Here is a 23,297-nt window from a genome sequence, read left to right as displayed (position 1 = left end):
TCGCACATGCGCACAAACGTACGGCGCCTCAGGAAATGCCACGCCCTGCTGTACTTACTAGCAATTGTAAAGTCGCAGTCCGGGCGGGCCTGGCTGCGTATAGCTGTCCGCACGGCTGAGCGCATACACTGCACGTGTTCCGTATGTTGGAGTTTATCTGCGGAGCGTGTCAGGAGTAAGGGCAAGTCGAGACGGTTGGTGGCTTCATGCACGCTGTCTTCCCACGTGCACCCAGTAACGGAGCTCGCATAACGGAGACGCAGGGAAGCAAGCGGCAGCAGGAAGGGCTCGCTTCTCACTCTCAACACGCCAGCGTTGCGACTGCGAGTGCTCGTGGTCGTCGAGCGAGATCTGTTCATGTTGACATTATGATTGTTTTGTTGGCAAGGCAATGTTTACTGCTGTTTAGAAAGGCTGATAAAACCACCAACCTTAATATGTGAAAATGCCGGACGCCTTATACTTCTTCGCCTGCGCTATTAATCCTTTGACTTTCTGACTTAACTGCGACATTTATTTACTCTTATTTTTCTTTGTTTCCGCAGACGCTGAGAAGGAAACCTTGACGAAATTCCTCGACTGTGCCATGGTTTCAATACCGGAAAAAGTACGTACTGCGCAGCACTTGATTGTTTATTCATAACGTTTGGCGTTACTTACTGTTTAGTGTGCAAGCTTTACAGCACTATAGTTACTGAAAAATACAACGCTAGCGGTATTTTTTTTCTTTTTACACTGCCATACTCTACTCCTTGCGGCGGTTTAGTGTTAGTCTTTGTGAAACATCGTCATCTTATTTCTTTCTTCTTTACGACTTTTTTTTGCTAACTTCAGCTTATGTGTCTGTCCCTTCCTTCCTAAACAGCATACAAGCGTTGTGACCCTCCAGCTGGCAGTTTCCAGCTTTCTATGTCCATTTAGAATAAGAAAGTACGAAGGACAGGGACAACCGAAGAAAGGCAGAGACAGCCCTGACTCCCAACAAAACCCGCCATGGCTGTTTACTGGCTATGGTGTTGGGCTGCTAAGCACGATGTCGTGGAATCGAATCCAGGGGCGCTATAGCGCAAAACTATTCCAAACTTTTCTATTCGAATTCTGTAATCAGCCCTCCGCGATTAGCTAAAAACTTTTTTGGGCCACCCCCACTTCACCTGTCTGTCACGCGACATCACGAAAACCGCAATAGCTCCCATCTGATATGACGTGTACACGTTGATTATGCATGATTTGACCGAAAAAAGAAAAAAAAAATATTTCTTTCTGATTCGACGTCTTTTCGCCATTAGCCCCCGGCTATTGGTCAAAAGTTTTCGGGCTGCACCCACTTCACCTGCCTGTCACGCCACGTCACAAAACCGCAAAAGCTCACTGCGTTGAAGCGACGTGTACGCAATAAAGATGCATTAATATGCCGAACAAAGCTGAATTTTCTTCTGAATAGCCGCAGGCTGCCCCGTTCCGAAATGAATAAAAAATGGCTGCCGCCGATCGCTCAGGCGCTGGCTACTTGCACCTGCCGGAGAGCATGGGTTTATTTGCGTATAATAAAGCTTCTTGCGTGGCCGTATAACGTTTTCGAGCACTTTCGGCGCGTTTACGACTTCATCCTGCCAACTTTTTTTTTGCTGAGGATCCATTGTAGCGTAATTCTTAAGCTTCCATTGCATGCCGCCGTGATTGTCGACGAGCCACCGCAAGCTAAGTAAGGGAAAGTGGACCAATCGCAGACGCCAGCACCACCCTCTTCATCCGGTTATAGATTTTCAGCACAGTGGCTCGGCCCCGTCAAATCCCTCTCCACTTGAGCGTGCTCCTGGCCTCTCGTCAGCCAAGTAGAAAAGACAAGCCTCTCAGTGTAGGCAATGCTATTCGTTTTTCAAGCAAACAAAAGGGACCTCCTATGGACGAGGAGAGCATTTGATTGGTCTGTTCAGACAACCATGCGGGTGACCGCCCGGTGCTTGCGTCGGCGGTTGCGCAAATTTGACGTCAGGAGATTGGAATAAAATCATATTGGAATAGTTGTACGTTATAGGGCTCGAGGTCACAGCAGCCCAATTTCGATGTGGGCGAAATGCGAAAACACCCGTGTACTAAGGTTTAGGCGCACGTTAAAGAACCCCAGATGATCCAAATTATTCCGGAGTGCCGCTATACGGTGTGCTTCATAACGAGATCGTGGTTACCCCATAAATAATTTAGTCCCAAAAATTTAATTATTATTTTAACATGAACTACCAACATGTCCGAGTCTCTACCCTTCGTAGCTTCTACGTCCCTTATATATCTCTCTTTCTGTTGTATATGTGTTAATACTATTAAAAATAATGATACGAAAATACGGGCAAGAACCATCTCAGTATGACTCGCGATGTTATGTGTATGCGTTAAATCATAACATACCAATTTAGCGACACACACTATTGCCAACGCTGAAATGCGTATGTATACGTGTACTTGAGCCGGGCTCCTCACTCGCCCTTCTGGACACGCTGCACCATCTAGTGGCGCCGCCACAAAGTCCGTGCATTGCGTGTGTCTGAATATATAAGACGCGGGTTTGATTCCACCCTGCATCGGATAAACTTCGAAGCTTTATTTTTGTCATTTAAGAAAGGTAGATACCCAGTGGAACATACGAAGTGACCCAAGTTGACGTAAAGGAGACTTGTGGCAACGCCACTGCCATCAGGTGAGGGAGATCGCGAGCACGCGGCATAAAACGAAGCCAGCTCCAGAACGCTGCGGCCACACTCGAGACACCATCTTTTCTCCTATTTCTCCTGCAACAGAACCCTTCAATAAACTGAAGATGGCCTGACCTACCTCACCGTCTCCACAATGGCGACCACGGACGGCCGCCGCATGGCGATCCTGCCTGAACACACAGCGGTGAGCAGCACGCTCGAGCCATCGCCGTACCCGGAGTTCTGCCCGGAATGCACGACAGTCTGTGTACTCGAACTAAAGGGAGCAGGCCACCACCTACCGCGGAAGGACAAGTACCAAATAACGGTAGCTATTCTACCTCCTGCTCTTCGCCGTGATATCCTGCCTACAGGATCACAGGCTTACCACACGCTGCGGACTTTCGTGCTGGCCCTACCAGAACTGGTAGCGCCGCAACAGATTCTCATTGCCGTCAAGCCACAACTCCAGGCCGTTTCATTTGCCACACAGCCAGCCACGTCGAGTCTTCCTCCTACAACAGCAATTGCAACGCGTGTTCGGTCACTGCAGCCTACTTCGGCTCCCGCCCGCAGTCCACCACCCGGCTTTCCAGCAGCACCCATCTTTTAACCTGTCGCGCGCTTCCCCGCGACGTGCCTTACAGCATCCACTGATGCCACAGCATACCACCAGCATCGGAAGGAATCTTCTCGACCTCCAGTTATGTACCGACAGTCTCCAACATCCAGGACACGTTGCCTGTACACCCAGGCAACATAAATGCAGCTCTTGAAGCGTGTTCTCCTGCTGCGGCATCTTACAGCGATTAGACGACCACACACGTGGTGTCAGTTTCTCCTGCAGAGCGAAGAACTACCCCTGTGGTCTACACTGTGTGCCTGCTCCAGCCCTCAACGCATGAGAACTGCTGTCAGGCAAGCTTGTACACAGCAGCACTGGCGGTCACATCCGCAGCAATGACACAACGCGCCGCAACTCGTCCACCGCACGCGACACTTTGGCGACGACTTCACCGCACCTAGCGCCGTGCTTCTGTGCTCAACCGCCCGTGAACCGTATTCCAGGCGGCACGCGCCCATGCCCAAGGACGTTAAAGAATACCAATTCATGTAAACCTTCCTGCCCACGCCATGACACCAGCGTCGCGAAGCGGCCCCTTCAACTAGCGCCTACTGCTGCTGGCACAGCCGCATCTTGCCACTGCAAGTGGATCGCCGTGCTCAAGGCTGGCTTCCACAGTCTCAGGGAACAACAAAGACCCTTCCAGCTCTCAATAGTGTAGAATGTGCCATGCACGCGCTCTTCACGTTCGGTGCAGTCGGTGGCGTCGGACTTCGTCATAAAGAAGACTGCTAGCGCGACGGCGTTTACGGCACGACCGTGACGCAGATCGTCGTTCGCCTGTCGTCGCCTACAGCGCTAGCGCGTCTCCATAACCACACCCCTGCAACTTACGAGTCAGCGATCTGAGCGGATGAATATCATCAGACGCGTACACATGCTGCGCAGGCACGTGCACAACTACACTCGAGCTGTCTGTTATGCGGGTGTACACCTGAAACGATATCGCACCAACCCGCAATTTCTTACGTAGCCTCTTTTGTACAGCGAATCGTGGACAGCAGCGCCGCTATCTCGCCCCGCGCTCAGTAGCCAGTGTCGTCATGGTGTCATCGTTATATCGCCTTCGTCGATCCACCTACACCATTCCTTCTTTACAATTATATCGTATTCATACTATCCTCATTCAAATGAGATTATGCTCTCGTTGTCATGCCATGATCGTCGTTGTGTCGTAATCAGACAGTTGCCATCATGCATCCATTGTGATACCGTTGTCGCCATGTCGTCGTGGTCGCGCCGTCGTCGTCATTCTGTTCGTCATTCTGTTGTCGTCATATCGTCGTCGCCATGCCATTGTTGTCATGCACTAGTCCTTATACCATCGTCCTCGTGCCGTCATGTTGTTTCCATTTAGGAATCGTCTTATTGTCTTCATACCATTGTAGTCATACCGCCTTTTTTGTTCCGTGGGCATCGTTGCTTCTTCATCACTCCATCCTCGTCACTGCATTGGCGTCATACAGTCGTCGCCAAGCTACCATGCCTATGCCATCGAAAAATGCGACAATACAGAATTATATAGCATATAGCTGAAGCACTGAAAGTCTCAGAATTACCACTACAGGTGCTAATAAAGGTGACTTCAGAAGTAGAGTGTCTCGCTACATTTCTCGAATGCTAATGGCAATGACCTCGATGACCTCCCTCTTTTACGATGAAAGATAGATGTCATCCACCCGAGAGTAACACAAAACCACTAGGCAACCCTCTTTCTCCGAAAGGAAGCTTCGCGGTAAAACAAATTCGTCCTGCTGGGGCATTTTATTAAAATATATGGACACTCCAGATGAAATGCTGGTGTCGCCGCTGCTGCCGTCACCGCCGTCGCCATGAGGTTCCGTACAAAGTACAAGTGCGAAAGATGGCGGCCGCATGCTGCATGCTGTGGGTGCGAGTGAAAGCGTTGAACTGAGAAGAATGGCGGCTTGATCTCACGCGGGGAAAGAAGGAGGGCGCCAAGTAAGCGCACTGTCTTCTCACGCGCTAAGTGAGAAAACCGCGGAGGAGGAAGGGGACCGATTAGGTTGCTTCTCCTCTTCTGCTCCAGCCACGGCTTCGCATGGCGCCGCTGAGCGTGGCCGCGCACGCCTTATCTCGGATGAAATCTGGGTGCAAAGATTAAGCAAATCGACATATCTGATGGATTCGTGGGCGCTGTGTTCTGGCGTGCCTAGTTCGCGTTGAAGAGAGAGACAGCATGGAGGGGAATTGGCTCGCTGCTACTGCCGCCCTTCGTCGCGCCAGCGTTCTGATAGCAAGTGCGCGCGATCATCGAGTGAGATGTGTTCATATTTGTCGTTGTACGTGTGGCACCATGTTTACAAATTTAATTATTGAGCGCATGATTAGAGCTGTTTATGCAGCCGCCATGCTAGTCATCCTTGCTGACGATCAAATTAGAAACGAATGGACTCGTTACGTGTTGAGAAAGGACGTTGTGACGCTGATGTATCATTTATGCGAATGATAAGAGAGATTTACGTTTGTTTGTGTTTCTGAGTGGGCTGCGAGCCTATCTTCTGCATTCATGAATATTTCGCTGGAGATATTTAGAGAATCTTCTCTTTCGGCTCCTTTTCCAGTTCCGCATATCTGCCCAAACCATGTTCGACATGTTCAATGGCATGACGAAAACCGACGCTGTTCTCCTCATGTGCAAAGCAGCCATGGACGCTGCAAGCGCCTTGGTAAGCCGACGCGTCGTGCGTCCTGCCTGCGTGCTGGGGATTCATTGCACTTTTTGGGTAGTGCTCAACTGGACATTGCGAAAGAGAGTCACTAAGGTTTTCGTTTCACGAAAATCTTAGTGTCTGTGACGCAAAAAAATGAAATACTATCACACACGGCGCTCGTAAGCGATGTAGAGAAGAGCAGGCATGAACGTATGGATTCCTTTCGGTCGAATTTATCCGTTTTCATCACACACCGTTCCCGGCTGGCCGATCTGGGTGGTAACTTAATCGAAGCGCCGCTGGTACTAATGACCAAGTGCGGAAACCAATAGCATCGGAATAGAAATAATAAATGAATGAAGCTTTATTTATTTCCTACTTCGAAAAAGGAAAGGGGACGGAAGGTATTAAGGCAGGAATCCTTACATTATCGCCGCTAAGCTCTTCAGCGCCGATTAACTTTCTTATATGTTATTTCTGTAGACAGACGTAGTAAAAAAAGACTGCACATAACTATTTGTGAGGATGCGAGGTAATACATGAAAAGGTTAGTAGAAGTGCCGGCAGCGGCTAGTCGGGCAGCAATTTCGCCTGTATTCGCGAGCTTCTTTGGCGCTTGGAAAAGCACTTTTATGCAGCACGTATTGAAAACAAAAAGCTGTATCGGAAGTTTTTTTTATCTTGCTCTACAATTTTCTCATTGACACTTTTGATCCAACATAATATCTTAGGAGTTTAATTAATTAAGAATAATTATGTAATTAGGCGAATGCAAAAAATACTCTGTGCATCTCCGAGCGACGGAGATACTCAAACTATTGTCAGACTATTGAACATTGCCTTGGTTCGGTCCAGCTACGTGGCATTTGCATGTTTCTATATCTTGGTGCATGATAGTTGAGTAACCGTGAGACGGACATGGAAAAGCAAATTAGACAAACGCGCAGCGCTAACTTTTAACGACAGATTTATTTACATTTCTCGCAGGTGTACTTATGCTCCTCGAAACGTCATAAGACACGTATACATTGCTTGGCAAAGAACAAAACCTGGAAAGCCACACGCAGACGCTTTTGTGGTCAGTCACACTGATAATTTGTTATTATTATTATTATTATTATTAATATTATTACTACGATTATTATTATTATTATTATTATTATTATTATTATTATTATTATTATTATTATTATTATTATTATTATTATTATTATTATTATTATTATTATTTGTTTTAAACACATATACACATTTACAGGAAAGGGAAAGCGAGGAGCAGGCTGGCAACTGCCACCGGAAGGGGCACAACGCCTGCCTACTTTTCAGAAGGGAGGTGACAGCAACACAGATATGGAAGATAGGAATGAGGGGTTACCCCTCTCATTCCCTCATGAGGAATGAGGGAATGAGAGAGAAGAAAGAGCAACAGGGCGAATCTAAAGAATAAAGTAGAACACAGTACAGATCACACACAGTAGGGCCGGTCACTGAAGGTCACGCTACTACATAATGTTGAATAGAATAGTGTCGACGCTACAAATGTGAACCTAAGTTAGTCAACTCTAAAAAAGTAAGTAGGGCGCGATGGGCCTGATCACGTTTAGACGCACAACTACTGGTATATAAACATTCGTCAAATGACATACACCGCAGGCCAAGGAGATGATAGTTTCTCACTAGCGACATGCGCTGCGCACTGAAAGCGGGACACTCAAATATAAGGTGCTGAAGTGTGTTGCAGCAGCCACAAAATGTACACAATCGACTTTCCACACGTCTTTGTCTGTTTAAACGTTCGTGCACGTTCACGCAGCCAAACCTCAGCTTGAGTAGTTGTGCTCTAGCGCGACGAGGCAAGCCTCGGCCGCGAACACGGGGCGGGAACGTTTCATTTGCGACGCGCTGGTGTGGATGCTGCTTGAGTAGGTGGCGACGAATCAGCAGGTGAGCGTCATCAAGCTTGCACAATATTTCTGGGAAGTCACAGTTGTTATGAGCGCAAGTTGAAGCGAGCCGAACAGCCTCTTCATTTCCGCTGATTCCTATATATACGTGTGAAAGTATCCATTGACCAACGAGAGACACCTCATGTGATAAAATTTTGCTCGCAGAGTCAGTAATGGTGCGCACAAGTGGACAATAAATCTCACTGCGTGGTAGCCTACTAAGGGCAGCACGGGAGTCCGTAACGAGGGCAGCCTTCGATGTAGTTAACTCCTCTTGCACGTATTCAGTGCAGCATTAATTGCTGCTACCCCCGCAGTTGTTGACGAAGTTGGATGAGGTATTTGGAAGATACGTCGTACTTAAGTCGAAGGGCAGAAAAAATCTGCAGAGGCACCTTGACCGTCGCAGTGCACAGATGCATCTGTGAATATTTGTAAATAATCTGGAAACTTTTCAAACATGTGAGACTGAGTCGATTGGAATATTGCCGAAACGGGCATATCAGACTTTTTGTGCATGTCAGGGATTGTGAAGTAAATGGGGAATACGTGTTTCGTGATATCTTTTGGACGCAGAGGCGTATCTGAAGGAGCATGTTCAGAAGTGTCAGTGATATTCATAAATAATGCCGCCATTTTTCCTATGCGAGATAACGGGCAGTGAATGAGACGATCAAGGAGCGATTGACCATTCGATGCGCGGTGCAGACGCTCAACATGATATAGAGCTCTCTGGTCTGCTTGCAGCCTCAGGGGTAACTGATGCGCTTCAGTGAGTATTGCAATAGATTGCGCCTCACGAGGTAATCTAGGCATTAGTCGAAGGGCAACGCGATGATCTCGCTCCAGTTGTGCCATCCAACTAGGTGGTATGTTCAAAATTGGTAATGCGTACAGCATGCCTGAGAGTACATATGACTGGTACACCTGGAGAGCCATTGTTTAGTCGCAGCCAGCATCCCTAGTGGTCAAGGCGGCCACATACTTAAGGAGGGAGTGCGATTTGAGTCGTACGTATTTAACGGCCGAGATGCCTACAATTTCAGCTATCTCACATACCTTCACTCGGTGGTCTTCCATGACATTTCCGTAAATTTTCGATGCCATTTCTGGCGTGATGACCTCAACTGCACGCCCAGGACGTGCTTCACCTTGAGTCGAATTTCCGTCACGTTTGAATTTCTTTATCCAGTAGTAAATGATTTTCAGTGATGTTGCAGAGTCGCCATGAGCGTCGCTCAACTCGGCTTTAATTTGGACAGCTGTCCAGTGCTCTAAATAAAAATGTTTGATCACTGCTCAAAATTGACCTTTTACATTTTGCGGGAATCAACACACAGGTAAGTGCCAATGGCTGTCAGAAGCTTACTAACTGTCGGTACCAGCGTAAACAAGTTCTGCTGTCATATGAAGGGTGCTTTTCGCGCGTCACCTAGAAGAAAACAGAATGGTAGCGCTATATCTTTGGTACTTTTACCCTACTTATCAAACGACCCTCGTACGAATGCGATTCACAATGTTGACATTCGAGCTTCCGCAATGTTGCAAGCAATTATAAATTTAGGCAATTAATTTTGACTAACTATCTAATCAATATTAACTGATAACTTCGCCGGCTTATGTGAGTCAACAACTAACTTTACCCGGCGACAACTTGAGGTGGCAGCGCAACCAAAGCGACGGAGCTGTAGCACCACATCTTTTTTTACTAGGAATCTTTATGTAGTCCGCCAATGTAGGCAACTTGAAGCTACGTAGCGTAAAAATAAACCGTACCGATAACTTTTTTTAATTTCTTAGTTCAACATTTTTTTTCATGTCGAGTGAACAGCTCGCGTAGGAAAAACATTTTCGTTTCTTGCGGTTTGTAGTTTTCTGGCTTTATGGTGTCCATGTCTGGGTTTATTGCTTCTGTAAAGCTCCAGCAAAACACCCGAACTACTTGGCGTAGTAACACAAGGGCAGAAGCTCCGCACGTGCGAGTGCATGCGCGTAGCTTTGGCTGTGTTGCCACAGGAAGTTGACATCAGATATAACACCGTTTCGTCCCATCGTCGTGTCTCGCAGTCCTTCTTTTGCGAATTGCTTGGCCTGCGTTAGCTGGGTCACATTGTAATCTTTGCCTCTAGTAGGACTCGAATACATTAGTTTTGTATCCGTCGGTGGCAAATAAACTGAATACGAGATACCTTGAAGAAAAAAAATTCTGACCATTGAAAGCTTTTTCTTAGTTTATAAACTGCTTGAATCATTTGAATGATCACGCATTATTGACTTTTTATATTGCAGTTTGATGACTTCGTCACAATGTACGCGGTAAGCACTTTCTTTTTTTTCTTTACGTGGCACATCACGTTTACAACCAGGAAGTAAATATGCTGCGCTTACGCTCGAATTTCAATGAAGGGCACAATGTCCTTATAGAAGCGTTACAGCAACTGCTGCGTAAATGAAGTCTCGGATTTAATCCCACGCAATAGCATTACAGATGGACTTCCCCCACTATGAATGTGTTGAGTATCTAGCAGAATACATTGGCCATTCCAGAAGGCAGGGAATTCTGACACAGTATCGAAGCGCTAGCTGTCACGAGGGAAGAACGTGAGAAAGGGACATGTGATGCACCGCACCAGACGTTTCAATGCGCCATTTTGGAGAGAGAAGCAGGCATGCGATCGTGACCCAATGGTTGGAGTATTGCGCTGCTGTGTTGGAAGACATAGGTTCAATCTCGCCATAGGTAACGCATTTAAGGCGTACTTAACCATATTTGGAGGTGTCCAGCAGAAAACTCGAGGTGTGTCGAGCGTGCGCGAGCGTCCCCACGACGAAATCGCAAGTTTGTAAGAGATATACGAAGCATAGAAACGTTGATTCGATAAATGAGAATGTGCAAAGACGCACGCGCGCGAAAGATTCGAGGTATCGAAATCTGAATATGCTATCGCATAGTTAAAGAGTTAGTGAACCTAAATTATGGGCTAAATTTTAGGGGGCTTTAAATTTGTTTCATTGGCCGCCTTATTGATGAGAGAAAACAGTCAAGTTGAAGAGAAGGCAAGGCGCTGCTTTTGGAATTCACAAACACATTATTTGCATGACGCGTATGCTACGCCATATCCTTTGAGATACATCCATGCCAGTTCTCCTTCCAGTGTTCTCCGAATGTGCGTTCCCCTCTTGCGTATGGCAGCGCTCAGGAACTGCTTCTGGGCAGCCGTCGCGTTTTACTGTCGTGGAACTGGATGTGGTATATCTATGTGGAACATGGGAGGAGGCAAACGGATAATGGGCTTTGCGTATGTTACCCGTATAGCACAAGGCATCAGTTATTAATTTATTAGCGTGGCTGGTACAGAAGAAGGTAGCTCGTTGAATTCAAGGAACGCTCATACAGCACAGTTGGAGTGCGTTTTTCTCCAGTTTAGTATGAGTTCAATTTGTACTTAAAGGACAGGCCAGTGAAAGAAACAATGGCGTATTCTTTCGCACTGGCTGCTTATTAAGTTCGCACCCAAACATAGTCTCCCAGCATCCCATCATCTTATGTCCGACTTAGATAATGCCGTGGTTCTGATTCCGCCCGAAGGTGGCGGCCTACAGCTTTTTTCTGTCTTTTTTCTTTTTCTGGGAGTGAATATTGCTACGGAACAGTGTTTACAATGACGAAGAGGCGAGCAGTGAGAAGACGACGACGACGATTACACGCTAGCGTGGGCTGTTGCCTCTTGGCGAAGTGCGGTGCATTCCCTTGTAAATATACTTGTCTATAGCTTTTTGTCTGCGTCTTCCTACGTAATATATCTGGTGGATGTGGACTTTCCCTGTACCTCGTCATGGAGCTCCGCAGTGGACGGTACGTCGAGCCTTCCTTCATGGCTCCCGGCGACGACAACTCGACTCCGCCGGCTCCGACACCTGCTGCCACTTCGACGTCCTACATCACTGTCCCTGCTCCCCGTGATCCTGGCGTATTCTCGGGCAAAGATGGGGAAGACAGCGATGACTGGATCAGCATGTACGAACACGTCAGCCTTAATAACCGGTGGGACCCTACTATCACGCTCGCCAACGTAGTCTTTTACCTCGGTGGCACACCTCGAGTTTGGTTTCGGACGCACGAAGATGAGCTCACCAGTTGGAATTCACTTAAGCAAAAGCTCCGAGACTTGTTCGGCCACCCATACGGTCACCAACTTGCCTCGCAGAAGGCGTCATCCGGCCGCGTGCAGACGTCAACGCAGCCCTACGTCACGTACATTCAGGACGTCTAGGCTCTGTGCCGCAAAGTTGACGCACACATGACTGAGTCAAATGAGGTTTCCCACATCCTCAAAGGCATTGCCGATGACGCCTTCAACTTGCTCGTTTTGAACAACGTGGCGACGGTTGATGCAGTTATAAAAGAGTGCCGCCGCCAGGAACTCGCTAAAAGCCGACGTATTCACCAGCAGTTTGCCCGTCTGCCCAAAAGCCCAGCGACATCTTCCTGTGCCGACGCTCTTCGTCCCACCAACACTGGCGATGTTATCCGGATCGTCCGGCGTGAGATCGAGGCCGCCTATCGGGCTGCCTTCGACTCCAGCCCCTCCAACGCACCTTGTTGGATCTGGAGGACAATCCCAATTGCTGTTCCTTAGATTTTGGAGCTTGCCGTTGGGTGCCTCAGTTGGCCGAGGTTGAGGAGGACGTCGGGATGAAAAGCTGGAGGTTTATTTACATTATTTACAGTGAGAGTACAAAGAAATTAACAGTCATAAAGTCATTACGGGCCCGCAGCAACTCGGACGCTGCGGCCCGTGACAAGAAGCTCGAAAGAGATCAATGAAGGAATGCTCTCTTGCTGCTCCGGGTCTCTGGCTTTTAAGCCCTTCGGTGTCCCGAAGACACGTCACGTTCGGCCAATCGGCGAGCCTGCTCAGGTGACGCCATTTTCGGCCAATCGGCGAGCCATCTCAGGCGTCGTCATTTTCGGCCAATGGTAGGCGCCCGTGCGATTGTGTCACATCCGGCGCACAGGGTCGCTCCTTGGGCCCCATTTGTCCGAGCACTTACTTCTCTCTGCGGTATTGCCATTTTGACTTGCAAGCGCCATCACAAAGGCGGATGGGGGCGACGTTTCAGTGCTACAAAGCAGCTATGCTTGGGCCCTGCGTTACCTGGAACCATGTCAGGCTCCCGCTACAGTTTCGGGAAGAGTCAAGCAGTGAATAGCTCCACTTGCGGCGCACGAGATGGGGGACGCCAACTCGTTTGCTCATGCCACGCCTCGGGAACGGGATAGATGTGCTTCTGCGCTCCTTAATTAGCTGTGGCGCGATTCGATGTGGTCTGGTGAACTCGAAGGAGGCTCAGGAAAAGGTCCCGTATCTAAGAACCTGCAGTCACGGTTTCCGTGATCCAGACAGTTGTCCGCCAGGAATTCGCAAACATGGGTCTTCACACAATCTGCTCGGCCCATCGCCCTGATAACCACCCGGCTTCATCGATTCCACCCCGTCCGGCATCTTATTACCCACCACGGTTCCGCAACCCATCTGAATGGCGCACTGCTGACGACGAGCCCATTTGTTTTCACTGCCGTCGAATCAGGCTCATTTTTCGGCCCTGTCGCAGTCGCTGGAGTTCCCCGACCTGGTCTGCCTATACTGACTACTCTCGCCCCTCAAGTGGCCCTTCTCGTCTCTATGTCGCACGCTCCGATAATGCCGCCACTGATTCTCCTGCGCCGAACCACCCGTATTCTCGTTCGCCTTCGCCCCAACGACGGCAATCTCGCTCTCCCTAGCCCCGTCGCTCTTTTTCGCCGAATCCCTTCGGACGCCGCCCCCCGCCGGAAAACTATACGATGCAGCGCCTCGAAGTGATGCTGCATTGCTCCCTACGCCGCCAAATCCTCTACTGACGTTGCCCACTCATCTGAACCTTCTTGACGTGCAAGTCGACGGTGTTTCTGTATCTGCTCTTATAGACACTGGGGCGAATTTTTCGGTAATGAGCGCTGACCTTCGCAACCACTGGAAGAAAATAATCACGCCCGCCACGACGCCTGTTTTCCGTGTCGCCGATGGCGGAACAACCCCTGTAATTGGTATGTGTGCCATCCGCGTCTTCTTCGCCGATCGCTCCACTATCGTCCTATTTACAGTCATCGCCCACTGTCCCCATGGCATCATCTTCGGCTTAGACTTTCTCTCCGCACATTCTGCTCTCATCGATTGTTCCGCCAGTACTGTCCGCCTTGACCTGCCCGTTCTGGATACCGCTGAACCACACCCAAGTCGCCTCAGTTCCGTCGACTTCGTTCACTTGTCACCTTCTGCACTGACTTACGTGACTTAGTGTCATCCTCACCGGTGCCCGACGGTCACTACAACGCGGCTTTTATGCAAGACGTCCTACTTATATACGGGATCACAGTCCCCCATACAGTTTTATCTATCACGGCAAATTGCGTCTGCCTGCCAGTGGTCAATTTTGGCTTGACGACACAAGTGCTGCCACGCAGGATGTCTCTGGCCTAGCTTTGCTTCTTCGAGGATCACTCAGTAGTATCTATTGCAGTAGACGACAATTCAGCTGATCCTCCTGTACCAACGCAGTCGGCAACTTGTACCATCGCCGACTTACAGAAAATGATTACGCCCGACATGCCGTCCGAGCACGCTCGTGAGCTCTACCGCGTTCTGTTTTCTTACCACGATATTTCTGAATTTCGCGATCGTCCTTTGGCCCAAACTACAGCTGTTGAACATTGCATTAATACTGGCGATGCCCCTCCTATTAATTGCCGCCCGTGTGTCACCGGCGGAGCGTCAAGTTATTCACGCAGAAGTTCACAAAATGCTTGCCAAGAACATTATTGAACCGTCATGTAGTCCGTGGGCGTCACCGGTTGTACTGGTAAAAAAGAAGAACGGCTAATGGCGCTTTTGCGTTGATTATCGGCACCTTAACAGGGTTACCAAAAAGCACGTGTATCCCCTACCTCGGATTGATGACGCCCTTGACTGCCTCCACGGTGCTCGCTACTTCTCCTCTATTGACTATCGCTCCGGCTACTGGCAGATTGCCGTGGACGATCTCGACCGCGAGAAGACTGCTTTTGTAACACCTAACGGTCTTTATCAGTTGAAAGTGATGTCGTTCAGTCTATGTAACGCTCCTGCCTCTTTTGAACGCATAATGGACTCCCTTCTTCACGGTTTCAAATGGTCGACGTGCCTGTGCTGCTTGGATGATGGTATAGCATTCTCCCCAACGTTCGCTACGCACCTCGAGCGCCTCTCAGGAGTCCTGGACGTTCTTCGTCGAGCCGGTCTGCAACTCAACTCATCGAAGTGCCAATTCGGCCGTCGCAAGATTACCGTCCTTAGGCATCTCGTTGACGCGAACGGAGTGCAACCGGACCCAGGCAAGGTCCATGCTGTTACGCACTTCCCTGATCCGAAGTGTGTCAAGGATGTGCGCAGCTTCATCGGCCTTTGTTCGTACTTCCACCGTTTCGTGAAAAATTTTGCGGCCATAGCACGATCACTAACCGAGCTTTTGAAAAAAGACGCTCCTTTCCAGTGGGGCGATAACGAGGCCTCTGCCTTCTTGCATGTAATCGACCTTCTCACAACGCCTCCAGTTCTGGCCCATTTCGATTCTTCTGCACCTACCGAAGTCCGTACTGATGCCAGCGGTCACGGAATTGGTGCAGTACTGGCCCTACACCAGCGTGGCAACGACCGTGTTATCGCTTACGCCAGCGGGCTCCTCTCACCCTCGGAGCGCAACTTTCCTATCACTGAGCGTGAGTGTCGGGCCCTAGTTTGGGTGGTTGCGAAGTTCCGCCCATACTTATATGGCCGGCCCTTTTCCGTTGTCACAGACCATCACGCGCTTTGGTGGTTATGCGCACTGAAAGATCCTGCAGGAAGACTTGGTCGCTGGGCCTTACGCCTGCGAGAATATTCGTATACTGTCACCTACAAATCTGGCCGACTACACACGGGCGCACAAGGACCTACAGTTTTCGCCTGGTGCGCTCGGGCTCCTGTGGTTGCCTTCTCGTCATGTCGGACTTTCAGAAAAGCTCCTTTCCCGATACACAGAGCCCTACCGCGTGCTGCGTCAGGTGACGCCTGTGACGTACGAAATTGCTCCTGTGAGCTCAACCTCATCCTCTACTCTGGTCGCTAGTGATGTCGTGCACGTCAGTAGGCTCAAGACCTACTACACTGCTTCCGAGTCCGACCTTTAGTCGCTCCGGGACGCGCTTTTGCCGCCGGGGATTGTGCTACGAAACAGTGTTTAGAATGACGAAGAGGCGAGCAGTGAGAAGACGACGACGACGATTGGAGGCTAGCGCGGGCTGTTGCCTCTTGGCCAAGTGTGGCGTATTCCCTTGTAAGTATACTTGTATATAGCTTTTGGTCTGCGTCTTCCTGCGTAACAATATGCACGAAAACGTGGCATTTATGAGTGTGCTAAATGTCTAATTAAATGCATTACTCTGTATGAAATGAAAGTGTCACAGACGCACCAAATTTTCTGCGAGATGTTGACGTGTTCGTCGAGGCTATATGCGTGCTGCGCTGATGGAAATTCAGAAACAAAAGCTTTGCGTTTCTTTCAAGCGATAAAAGCCCAGTTTGTTTTGCCGGCCTAGGGTGAGGGGTGTCAAAGTAATAATTCTTGATGATTTGCTGTTTTTGTGGCATGTAGGCAGCAGCGTAACATGAGTTTAAAATTTTGCAGGGCACTACCACGGAAAAGGAGCATATGGAGGGAGTATTAGCCTTATGCTACGAGAACGCACAGTGAATATTACCGCAACAATAAACAATGTATTTTTGTGGACGGAGCATCAATAATTTGCTTTTGGAACAGCACTACCAACACCCGTGTTCTTAGGATTCAGTACACAACCATTGAGTGAAGAATCGCCGGGATCGTTCAACTAAGCATGCATGGGAGGGATGGCTAGGATATGTATTTCTCCAATCTAAGTGCTTCTGGCTTCAGACGTTCTGGTTGCGTTGTTTATTACTCTTTGTCTTTTTCCTAAAATTCCGAACAGCCATATTTCGCGAAATGCACGAAAGCGATTTCTCTGGCGCGCATGAAGAATCACTGTCAACTTTTGCAATGGGGAAGTCCGTAATTCGGTTTGAGCCAACAAAATTGAGTTTAGGCGAATTCCTGCACTTTTCATCATTCGAATGCTTGACAGCATACTATACTTAAATTTTCCACAAGCATGAGCGTCTGTAGTAAATTTGTAATAATATGATCAATATAGCCGAATCACTGCATTGAAGGCTTGCATGCTTCTTGCAAACAATCGTATGGAATCTTAGCGAACGGAAATTACTATGACGTTGTCTACGACTATTACGCACGAAACCGACAAACGGCATATACAATAAGAAATATGAACCAAGCCGTTAGGATTTATCTGCGGAATTAATGCAGGTGGTGGCTATTCCGACGACTCTGCTCCAGAGCAGGCGCTTCTGCTGCGTAGAGGCCCCAGTTTCTGAGAGAACATGTCTGATATCTACTTACTACTCAATAATTTCCAACCGCTGAATAAGGGTAGCTCGTCTTTCGACAGTCTATCAACATTCATTGGCGAATGAGGCACAGTCGTTTACATTTGTTTCATCTCGTCAGGTTTGCATTTATTAAAACTGTGTGTGGTGCCGTAGTGTTACACATAGCTCCTTCAACGAACAAAGCTATGCGCACATATCCGTAGACGTGCTCTCTACTTGTTTCATTCCTGACATATCCATGGTGAATCAGATGCCACCGCCTTTGGGTTGTTTCTCCGATACAAGCTCGCCCATTTACCGGTCGTCGGCAACGGAACGGAAATGCACGTACGAAAGTTTTGTACATTAGCCACCTTCCTTTGCTTGTTGGACGTTCTTCTTTTCTTTGCCTAACAAACTTCGCGCAGACTTTCACCCAGAGGTTTATTGAAGAGCGGGCCCATACCCCAGTGGCGGATACCTAGTGACCCAAGTTGGTGTCAGAGAGGCTCATTGAAGAGCGGCACTGACGCAGTAGTACGCGCCCGTTGACAAAATTTGGCGTCAAAGAACTTTAAGTGTCAAATCTGCAGCCACACAAATGGGCATGATTGTTGATATTATGCTCATTACCCTCAGCACAACAGCCCGATGCTCTACCCATTAGATTATGGGCTAAAGCAGTTAGATAAGAAGATAAATACACATATCGCGAAAACAGTTAGATACCCAGATAGACAGACAGACACCGAGGCCGACGCCGTAAAGTACGTGAATTGCCCTAAGAATGCTACTCGCATTTAAATCAAGAGAGCAAGCTCACAAGGGTGGAGGAAGTTACCACAGCGAGGATGCCGCGCAGGGGTAGCCCTCACCACTACTATAACCTGCAAGTGGAGGAGCTTCATCAACATGGACGCCACCGGCCTAAACAGTACGAGCCTGGTGCAAGACGCCGATGTGTACTACAACGTGCTATGGACTTGCACACGCCCATGACATGTCCGGGAGCCTTTACGCAGAGGGCCTGACCACAGCAGGGACAGGCATGCTGACTTCCTCACGAGTAGTTAAGGCACCTCTCATTAACATTAATGCACTTCCTGCAGGATTTGGGGTTGCATTTATTTACATAAGCTTTTATTGCGATTATCCTACTTAGGTTACTTCACGCACTTACCAGTACCTACATATGCCCGGGTCTAGCTATTATTCTTTAACGCATGTGAGGTCACAGGGCATGTGAGTGAGTGAAATAACTTTATTGTAGGTCCGGCGAGGACGCGAACTCGTCGCGCACCCGGCTTGTCCCACGTCGCGACCGGCAGGTATAGCCCACCGGCCCGGTCGCTGGCACGCCGGACAGCCAGGATTTGCTTGTCTAGAGCGGAGCTACGCAGAAGCGAGTCCTACTCCTCCTTGCTGAAATCGGGGTATCTCAACCCGTGCTCCCAGAGCATGTTTGCTAGAGTGGAGGTCTGCCCGCAGGACGCGCGGGCATCGTCGCGATATACATCGGCGTAAACTTCGTGCAGAACGGCCAGACACAGATAGGTGCCGGTGGGTCGCTGCGTATGTGCGATTGGGTATGCGCCGCCATTTAATGAAATTGCTTGGTGCCAACTTAGGTCACTAGATATTTGCAACTGGTATGTGCCGTTCAGCATAATATCCATCATAAGATATAAAACATATCATCACCAAATATGCAGCCATCATAAGATAGATAGGAGGTAATCGCATTAACCTCACCTATCACCTCCAGCCAGTGGATGTGCCATCATTCTTAGTTACTGGGCCTTAAGGCAGGCCTACCTAGAGATAAAATAAAATTATAATCTCACGCCATGCACACTTCATTCACTTTCTTTTTACTGTTTTCGTATCTTCCTTGTTCGGACTTGCCAGTTCGTTGTTTCTTTCCTTAATTTTTTTTTTGCTGTCACTTCTGTTATACTCTGGCAATTTGACTCCCTAAAGCAACAATTGCAGCGGACAAATTTTAGCGGCGTTACAATGACACCGTTCGGTCGGATTTTGTAAAAAGCACTTTCCCCCGATACAGTTTATTTCTGATAATTCGTCCCTTGGTGTGTCCAATTTTTGTTATTGCGGCATCATCGTTTCGTGCGAGGCAGTAGTGAAGGACAGTAAAAATAATGAAAAATTGCAAGTCTAGTTAAAGAATACGCCTGGCAAAGTTTATAACTTCAAGAGCAAGTGAATGCTCCTACACGAGTTCTAAGGTAACGAAACGAATTTATGTATTTACTTATATATGTATTTATTTATTTAGTTATTTATTGTAATATTTCCTTATTCTGTGAAGGAAGCAGATGCGCTTTCGTTTTGAACGCGTCCCTTAAATATCACATAAATGCTACAATAGTCGTTCCTTTCGAGAATGCTCTCAAATGCAAGGATGTATAAAGAACAATTGCTGATCATTAAACGTGGAATTGGCCTTCAAAAAGCTTGATGCTGTTAATTTATAAAAGCATGCGTTGATTATTGCGTTACTGATCTTTTTGTTCATAATTGCGTCACTATACAAGCCTATTATGAAATATTTTATGAAACGCGACAGCTGACTCGCACAAAAAGATTTTCCCACTTTGTGTGCGTCAACTATTGCGTTTCAAAAATATATTTAAGATGGATATTGACCAGACCACCTGTCTCGCCACCTTGCTCCATTTCTGTCCTTGCTTTTCATTATTTCAGCAAATGCAGTAAGTCAGAAGAGTTTTTCATGCTCCTTACGCTTAACGCAAAAGACGCTCATTTTCTAGCTTAGCGCTGTAGTGTACTTCTTGTGGAGCATTTTACATCCAGCCGGGCCATCTTCGCTTGCACCATAATCACTGGTGAGCTTTATAGAATAGCTGAACGGGCGTTTAATGCACAGCGGTTCCACGTAGTTCAACGTAAATGTTTATTGTTGACTCTCACTTTACCTACATTTTATTGGCTTTGAAATGCAAAACAACAAAGCCCACAACACTCACGGTAATAGGTTGTAGGACGTCCGCCAAACAAAGAACTTGCGCCTTGTCGTGATAAGTGTTATTTAATGAAATTACAGGGTTTTATGTGCCAGAACCATGATCTGGTTATGAGGCGCGCCGTAGTGGGGTACTCCGGAATAATTTGGACCACCTGGGGTTGTTTAACGTGGACTTAAATCGGGTGTTATTGCATTTCGCCCCATCGAAACGAGGCCCCATCGAAATGACCCCATCGGTCGGGATTCAATCCCGCGACATCGTGCTTAGCAGCCCAACACCACGGCCACTAAGCGACTACGGTGAGTCGTGATAAGTGTTAGGAACGTGAAGAAGGTTAGGCATCTGAAGCTTTGAAAGAGTAAAATGTAGCGCTTCCACAGGTGAAAGATAATTGGTTGACGGGAACTTGTAACATCGTGAAATGCCAGTGATGCGTAATTGGGAAGCACTTGGAACTTACGGTAATAGCGCATCATACTAATCATATAGACAATCTGAATGCAATGCTTCAAAGAACGATGTGCGTGCTTCGTTCAAAGCGTAGTCTTTAAAATTTCGATAAACACTAATGTGCTTGGGTTCTAAGGAACCGATCGAAAAACAATTTCGTCACGTGTGACAATTCACAGTACGGACCTTTCGTTTCGTTTCTTTTAATTTGCAGGGCACAGGTACTTGGTTGCGCAATGAAGGCTGTGTCTTATATTACAGCGGTGTTCTTTAGCCAAGCACACCTCTTTCACGTGAGCTGTGCTTCCTGTTTGTCTCTGCAAATAATGCTTTCTTTAAATAACCTTTCCGGTGGATTATGAAGATTGGGAAAGTAAGACGATTGAATTTCTATAATTCTCTTTCACCCAAAGCGCACCAGCAGTCTGATACTATAACTGGCGTAACAGTGGCGAAAAGCACATACTTCTCTAATTAAAACAACTGCAGTAAAAAATTGCAATCTAGGTACACAAAAAGGTTCATATTTTAATGCTTCTGTGGCAATGCTTCCCGGAAAAAAAAATAAAGCATTGTAATATTCCTCCAGTGCCGTGACTTGCTTGGCATAAGCAAATCCCAGATTATGTGGTGCCGCAGGCCAGCGTCGGTGCATTTCTTTCTGCACTAGGCGTCATCGCGCTACGATGGCTGAAACGTGTGCTTTCGGTATGCCGACCTGAGCGCCATGCTGCGCCATATTTTCCCCAGAAGTTTCACGCGGTTACCGCTTGACAGAGCTGCAACCGTTTGACATGAAAAGTCATTCGTTTCAGTCACAATAGGGGGTCGCTTGCTAACACCACGCTTAATGAAAAGTAACAAAAGCATCCGATACTAACATCACTTGTATTTTTGTCGCCGTACTGCCCACGCGCATAACTTTGGTATCGTTGTGCAGAGGGAAGAAGCCATTACTCAATTATGCCTGTGTCACCTGAGCAGAGGGCGCCATCGTCGCTCCACGCCCACCACCATGGCGGGTCGGTAACAGAATAATAAAAAAGAAAACTACGAATGAAGGAAGCATGATCGTTGGATTAAGTTATGTAAGCTTGAGCTGTCACATGCACTAACTTACACCAGGCTGTCATTCATTCAACTTCTTTACCAGTATGACTTAGGGTCTCTTGCGACACGGCTAAGAGCATCCGTTACCAGGCAAATTTCTAAATATCAGTGCTAATTCAAGATATTTCTTGTAAAAGGATAAAAACATCCGTCAGGATAGCATTGCCTAAGAATATTTAGTCAATTTCTAATGCATATCAAGCACTTAGCTAGGATCTTTGCCCGTGAACTGCCACCCGATTCAACCTTGAAGTATTACAACTAAATTTGTGAAATTTTTTGACTATGCGAAAATAATTTGTTGTTCTGCATTGCGAAAAATTATTTAGTATTCATTGAAACAACTTTCGCACTTTCGGCATTGAGTAACTTTTCACCAAAATCAAGACGCTGTTTCGGTATTGGCGGAGCCAGTGGTTTCTACTAAACGTGGAATTTCTGTGGCGTACGGAAGCGGCATTCAGCAGCACAATTGTTGATATCTTATGGCTGCTATATATCGTATACTGGTAGCATATGGCTGTTCATATATATGGCTTCTCCTTTTCTCGTTTATTCATAATGAGGGTTTCACACCTGGTTACCCTGATGTCATTAGGTAGCATGTGAGTGTTTATTAGCCACGTGCTTACTCACTTAAGATCACGTGTTGCGTGACGCCATCGGGAAAAAAGGATGTTCCACATCCGCCCAGCATGGCTCTGAGTGGCGCTGGCTAACACTCTTAGGGCTAGATATAGTAGACACAATACCCAAGTTAGTGGAAGGATTGGTTACCGTCGCCGTAGCAGAATTGGTAGTGCAATGCGCGCCTATATAATCCACACACACACACACACACACACACACACACACACACACACACACACACACACACACACACACACACACACACACACACACACACACACACACACACACACACACACACACACACACACACACACACACACACACACACACACACACACACACACACACACACACACACGCACACACACACACACACACACACACACACACACACACACACACACACACACACACACACATACATTCTCCCACATTGATACTCCTTGATACTCCCACTTTGGCGCCAAACTCTATAGCCGGGAGCTATCAGGAAAATTAAAATTATCACTTTCTTATCGAGCACCGACGGCCCGTAATCAGTCGTCGGCGGTATTTCTTCCAGACTCAGGTCCTAGATATCTAACACCAGTGGGCACACTGCTGTATCGACTTGATCTGGAAGTTTTAGACATGGCT

General features: G+C 47.7%; 2 long non-coding RNA genes across 2 annotated transcripts in view; both read left to right on the top strand.

Moving 5' to 3' along the window:
- Positions 1-543: 543 nt before the first annotated feature.
- LOC135905797 (uncharacterized) lies at positions 544-16,756 on the top strand. The gene is made up of 4 exons (XR_010565502.2): positions 544-607; positions 5,901-6,005; positions 10,226-10,252; positions 16,682-16,756. It is a non-coding gene; the product is annotated as an uncharacterized lncRNA (long non-coding RNA).
- A 3,302-nt stretch (positions 16,757-20,058) lies between these two features.
- Positions 20,059-23,297, top strand: part of LOC135905810 (uncharacterized) — a 9,152-nt gene continuing 5,913 nt past the window's right edge. Inside the window, exons 1-2 of the long non-coding RNA XR_010565508.2 lie at positions 20,059-20,192; positions 21,133-21,211. This is a non-coding gene — a long non-coding RNA (uncharacterized lncRNA). The remainder of the gene's footprint in view (positions 20,193-21,132; positions 21,212-23,297) is intronic.

Source organism: Dermacentor albipictus, chromosome 5 (assembly GCF_038994185.2).
Source record: "Dermacentor albipictus isolate Rhodes 1998 colony chromosome 5, USDA_Dalb.pri_finalv2, whole genome shotgun sequence".
Taxonomy (NCBI): domain Eukaryota; kingdom Metazoa; phylum Arthropoda; class Arachnida; order Ixodida; family Ixodidae; genus Dermacentor; species Dermacentor albipictus.
Note: the sequence above shows the minus strand (reverse complement) of the source record. Positions and strands in the feature narration are given on the sequence as shown.